The sequence below is a fragment of the Scylla paramamosain genome, chromosome 40 (assembly GCF_035594125.1).
Source record: "Scylla paramamosain isolate STU-SP2022 chromosome 40, ASM3559412v1, whole genome shotgun sequence".
In the NCBI taxonomy this organism is placed as follows: domain Eukaryota; kingdom Metazoa; phylum Arthropoda; class Malacostraca; order Decapoda; family Portunidae; genus Scylla; species Scylla paramamosain.
Window position 1 is genome coordinate 12,365,273 of NC_087190.1, and position 6,331 is coordinate 12,371,603.

A 6,331-nucleotide genomic window follows, 5' to 3' on the forward strand; every position below is an offset into this window, starting at 1 on the left:
GTAGTAGTAGTAGTAGTAGTAGTAGTAGTAGTAGTAGTAGTAGTAGCGTGACTATAACAGTTTAAATGGTCGTTTCGTTACCCATCAGGACTCATTCACCCACTGCCACCCATTAAACACCCCATTAACCTGCAAAAGTTGGGAAGAGGGAAGCAGTTAAGACAGTTATGATCGGTAAAGGTGCTCTCTCTCTCTCTCTCTCTCTCTCTCTCTCTCTCTCTCTCTCTCTCTCTCTCTCTCTCTCTCTAATCTGGCTCTTCGCTCCATCACAAACAAAACTAATAACTTCTCTCTCTCTCTCTCTCTCTCTCTCTCTCTCTCTCTCTCTCTCTCTATCTTCCCAAAATACCGCGCGCAATCAGGCCACACAGGTAAACGCAGCACAGGTAACAGGACAACCTAGCCATTACTGCAAGGGCCTCCTCACCTGGCCCGCTAATTACCTCGAGACTCATTAAATACCTGAGGGAGAAGAGAAAGAAGAAATATCCCCCCTCTCTCTCTCTCTCTCTCTCTCTCTCTCTCTTTAAGCATAGGAGTCATGCGGAAAGAGAAAGTTTGTTTGTTTATTTATTTATTTATTTATTCTGTGGGTGTTGAGAAATCTGTCTGTCTGTCTGTCTGTCTGTCTGTCTGTATGTATGTATGTATGTCTCTTCCTATCTCACCTGCCTCGCTAATTAGCCTGAGACTCATTAATACTTCCTCATATACCTGTCCTGGCGCTCTCTCTCTCTCTCTCTCTCTCTCTCTCTCTCTCTCTCTCTCTCTCTCTAATACCGTAAGAATAATCATATCAGTAGTAGTAGTAGTAGTAGTAGTAGTAGTAGTAGTAGTAGTAGTAGTGATAACAAATAATAACTGATAATAATAATAATAATAATAATAATAATAATAATAATAATAATAATAATAATAATAACAACAACAACAACTACAAAAATAAAAAGAAGAAAATGACTTACCTAATCTTTCCTCTTAATTACCAAAGCTCTCTCTCTCTCTCTCTCTCTCTCTCTCTCTCTCTCTCTCTCTCTCTCTCTCTCTCTCTCTCTCTGGCCATGCAGTAAACAAACAAACAAACTAAGGACTAATTATTTTTTCTCTCTCAGCCTAATTAGCTTCCGGATTACTTGTGTACGTAATTGTTGCAGGTGAGAGGGAGGCCCGGCGCACACACACACACACACACACACACACACACACACACACACACACACACACACACACACACACACACACACACACACACACACACACACACACCAATAACATCCTTAAGATCAAAATAAACATAATCTCTCTCTCTCTCTCTCTCTCTCTCTCTCTCTCTCTCTCTCTCTCTCTCTCTCTCTCTCTCTCTCTCTCTCTCTCTCTCTCTAATAGAAAACAGCTACGCAGACATACGCACTTGAGAAAACACACACACACACACACACACACACACACACACACACACACACACACACACACACACACACACACACACACATACACACACACAAACATGTAACTACAAAAATATCTTCATGTGTGTGTGTGTGTGTGTGTGTGTGTGTGTGTGTACATGTGTCCTTCTATGATATATACCTAAGACAAAGCATGACTACTTCTCACGTGATACACACACACACACACACACACACACACACACACACACACACAGTATCGAGCGGCCCTCTTATCACTGAGCAGGAAAGCAGAAGAGGTAGTGGTGTATGAGAGAGAGAGAGAGAGAGAGAGAGAGAGAGAGAGAGAGAGAGAGAGAGAGAGAGAGAGAGAGAGAGAGAGAGAGAGAGAGAGAGAGAGAGAGAGAGAGAGAGAGAGAGAGGGGGGATACGGAAGTTCCTGTATTAGAAGGGAGTGTGAGGAGGAGGAGGAGGAGGAGGAGGAGGAGGAGGAGGAGGAGGTGGAGGAGGAGGAGGAGGAGGAGGAAGAGGGAGAGGGAAATGCGATCGAAATACAGGGGGGGGAAAGGGGAAAAAGGGAGAGAGAGAGAGACAGGGGGAAGAAGGTAGTAGTAGTAGTAGTAGTAGTAGTAGTAGTAGTAGTAGTAGTAGTAGTAGTAGCAATAGTAGTAGTAGTAGTTGATGATGGTGATGAAAAGGAGGAGGAGGAGGAGGAGGAGGAGGAGGAGGAGGAGGAGGAGGAGGAGGAGGAGGAGGAGGAGAACAACAACAACAACAACAACAACAACAACAACAACAACAACAACAACAAAGACAACGACTAAGACAACAAGAAAGAAAATACCAGAGAGAGAGAGAGAGAGAGAGAGAGAGAGAGAGAGAGAGAGAGAGAGAGAGAGAGAGGGGTGAGTGAGGGGAGAACCACCTGAGGGTAAGCAGGTTCCCTCAGTCACGTGCGTACTGTCGTGGGAGGAGGAGGTGCAGGTGCTGGTGGTGATGGTGGTGGTGGTGGTGGTGTTATAAGCAAAGCAGAAAAAGTAGTAGTAGTAGTAGTAGTAGTAGTGATGGTGGTGATAGTATTAGCGTTATAAACAGGACGAAGGGAGTAATAGTAGTAGTAGTAGTAGTAGTAGTAGTAGTAGTAGTAGTAGTAGTAGTAGTAGTAGTAGTAGTAGTGCTATAACCTGAACAAAAGTAATAATAATAATAACAATAACAATAGTAGTAGTAGTAATAGTACCACCACCATCACAACCACTAACTTCTACAGTGAACAAAGAGAACAAGAGAACAGATAGACAGACAGACAGACAGACAGACAAGATGTAACCCTTTCTACAGAACACCCCCTGACTCGTGGTGGTGAGTGAGGTGGTGGTGGTGGTGGTGGTGGTGGTGGTGGTGGTGAGAGTGAGAGGGAGAGTGAAGGAAGTGGTGGTGGCAGTGAAAAATTATTGAATATTTAATGAAGTGTTAAAGAAATAAATAATAATGAAAATTGATTAATGTGTGTGTGTGTGTGTGTGTGTGTGTGTGTGTGTGTGTGTGTGTGTGTGTGTGTGTGTACGTATGTTTGTTCGTGTTATTTTTATTTCTATTTTGTTGCTGTTATTGTCCCTCTCTCTCTCTCTCTCTCTCTCTCTCTCTCTCTCTCTCTCTCTCTCTCTCTCTCTCTCTCTCTCTCTCTCTCTCCATCTTTCTAAATATCTCTTCTACATCTATATTGCCTATTACAAGTAAACAACAATATCAGTAATAATAATAATAATAATAATAATAATAATAATAATAATAATAATAAGAAGAAGAAGAAGAAGAAGAAGAAGCAGAAGATAAAGGGAAGAGACTGACGAAGAAAGAAGAAATCAAGATAGGCAGAGAGAGAGAGAGAGAGAGAGAGAGAGAGAGAGAGAGAGAGAGAGAGAGAGAGAGAGAGAGAGAGAGAGAGAGAGAGAGAGAGAGAGAGAGAGAGAAATATAAATTATCTTACAAGTCTAATTTTAGAATAATTGATTTTATGTTCTATTTGGGGAACAGAGAGAGAGAGAGAGAGAGAGAGAGAGAGAGAGAGAGAGAGAGAGAGAGAGAGAGAGAGAGAGAGAGAGAGAGAGGACAGATCACCCTTAGGTAAAATAGGGACAAAATTATCCATGTGTTTGTTTGTTTATAATCCCTGCGTGTCCCCCCCCCTCTCTCTCTCTCTCTCTCTCTCTCTCTCTCTCTCTCTCTCTCTCTCTCTCATTACCGGTAAACAAATATTTTCCTTTCGTTTACATTTCCCTCACCTCTCTCTCTCTCTCTCTCTCTCTCTCTCTCTCTCTCTCTCTCTCTCTGTTACATAAAACCACACACACACACACACACACACACACACACACACCCGAAAGACGTAATTAGAAGGAACATGTGATAAAAACAGGAAATGAGAAACAAAGGAATTTCTCATTTTAGGAATAAATATTTTTTTCTTTTTCTTTTCTTTTCTTTTTTCCTTTTTTCCTTTTTTTTTTCCCTCACACGTGGTTATTTTCCCTAATAGCCGTGAGAGGTGATCTGACTGCGGCGGTGAGAGAAAGAGAGAGAGAGAGAGAGAGAGAGAGAGAGAGAGAGAGAGAGAGAGAGAGAGAGAGAGAGAAAGAAATAAGATCCCCAATATCCATGAAATTACTCTACAATTTCTCTCTCTCTCTCTCTCTCTCTCTCTCTCTCTCTCTCTCTCTCTCTCTCTCTCTCTCTCTCTCTCTAATCTTCTCCCTCCGCCTTTCTCCTATTTCTTTTTCTCCTCCTTCATTATTTATCGTCTTTCTCTTCTTCATCTTCCCTTTCTTCCCTCACCTCCTCCTCCTCCTCCTCCTCCTCTTCTTTATTCTCCTTCCCCTCACTTCTTTGTATTCCTTTATAAAAATCCTCATTAGACTTATTTTCTCTCTCTCTCTCTCTCTCTCTCTCTCTCTCTCTCTCTCTCTCTCTCTCTCTCTCTCTCTCTCTCTCTCTCTCTCTTTTGTTGTTTATTCTTGTTCTTATTATTTCTTTCTTTCTCCATTTCTCTCTTTTTTATCATTTTTATTGTTTCCTTTATTATTGCACTTTCTCTCTCTCTCTCTCTCTCTCTCTCTCTCTCTCTCTCTCTCTCTCTCTCTCTCTCTCTCTCTCTCTCTCTCTCTCTCTCTCTCTGTAAATAATTTTTTCCTAATTTTTTCCATTTCTTATTTATTTTCATCCATTTTTTTACTATTTTTTACGGTTTACTCATTTTCACCCATTTTTCCTCATTTTCACCCATTTTTTGCTCATTTTTACCCATTTTTTCCTAAGTTCACCCGTTTTTTCCTCATTTTCATCCATTTTTCCCTCATTTTCACCCATTTTTTCCTCATTTTCACCCTTTTTTCCTAATTTCACCCATTTTTTCCTCATTTTCACCCATTTTTTCCTCATTTTCTCCCATTTCTTACTTTCACCCATTTTTCCTCATTTTCTCCCATTTCTTACTTATTTCTCCCATTCTTTAGTATTTTTCACCCATTTTCTCTCATTTCCACCCATTTCTTACTAATTTTCAGCCTTTTTTTTTCTTTTTTAACCTTGAAATTCCAAAAAAAAAGTGATTCTTGTGTATTTTCTTTTTTATTTGAGTTTGAGTGACATTTTCCATTTGGCTTCGTACACATTTCTTTTTTTTCTTGTTTTTTTTTTACTTAATTTCTAACCTAAAAGTTTGCGAGGTTCGTAAAAAGGCAAGAGAAGTATGGAATTATTATTATTATTATTATTATTATTATTATTATTATTATTATTATTACTATTATTATGTTATTGTTATTATTATTATTATTGTTATGTCATTATTATTATTATTATTATTATTATTATTATTATTATTATTATTATTATTAATATTTTACCTCACCCCCAAAAAAAAATCTTGCTTTTATTACAAACTTAATGATTTTTTTGAGTGACTCGTAAGTAATTTCTTTCCTCAACGAAGTCTTTGTTATCATTCCAGTTATTTTTTTTACTGTTTGTTATTTTCCAGTTTATTTATTTAGGAATTTTCAGTGTTATTTTCTTATTTATTTAGTTATTTAGTTATTTTGATTTTTTAAAATTATTTTTCAGTTTTCCTTTTTTTATTTTTATATTTTCAGTATTTTTCAATTGTTTTCTTATTTCTTTCCTTATTTTGTCATTTTCATTTGTTTTCTTTCTATTATCATTTTACTTATTTTTTTAAAATTTTTCAGTTTTTTATTTTCAGTATTTTTCATTTTCTTATTTTTTTTGTTATTTTGTTATTTTCATGTTTTTCTATTAATTTTCAGCGTTTTACTTTTTAATTTTTTTAGTTACTTTTCAGTTATTTTTGTTATTTTTCAGTATTTTTCAGTTATTTATTTTTTTTGTGATATTCCAATTTATTCAAGTTATTTTTAGGCATTTTTAAATCATTTTTATAATTAATCTTAGTTACTTTTCTTATCAGTTAATTATTCCAGCTATTTTTCCTGTTATTTTCAATTACTTTTACTGAAATTCGCTTATTATTTCAGTTACTTTCATTTATTTTTGCTAGTTTTTCAGTTATTTTCACGTAATATCACTAAACTTCCAACTATCCTCACTTTTTTTTCATTTTCAACTAATTTTTAAAGGGAGGAAGCTGAAAGATGGGAGACTGTGAGGGGGCAGAGGGAAGGGGACTGACGGGGATGGGGGAGCTGGGAAGGGAGGCTGAGAGGGGGAGGGTGGCTGATGAGGGGGGTGCTTGGGGGGGTAGTCATATTTCTCACCTGTGTTGATGGTGACAGGTAATTGATATGGAAACTGTGTCTAGGTAAAGGAGGAGGAGGAGGAGGAGGAGGAGGAGGAGGAGGAGGAGGAGGAGGAGGAGGAGGAGGAGAAGGAGGAGGAGGAGGAAA

At 38.1% G+C, this 6,331-nt stretch overlaps 1 protein-coding gene across 1 annotated transcript in view; it reads left to right on the forward strand.

Moving 5' to 3' along the window:
* The first annotated feature begins 2,413 nt into the window (after positions 1-2,413).
* LOC135092458 (uncharacterized) overlaps positions 2,414-6,331 on the forward strand; it is a 29,121-nt gene continuing 25,203 nt past the window's right edge. The window contains exon 1 of the mRNA XM_063990970.1: positions 2,414-2,771. The gene's annotated coding sequence lies outside the window, so the exon portion shown is untranslated. The remainder of the gene's footprint in view (positions 2,772-6,331) is intronic.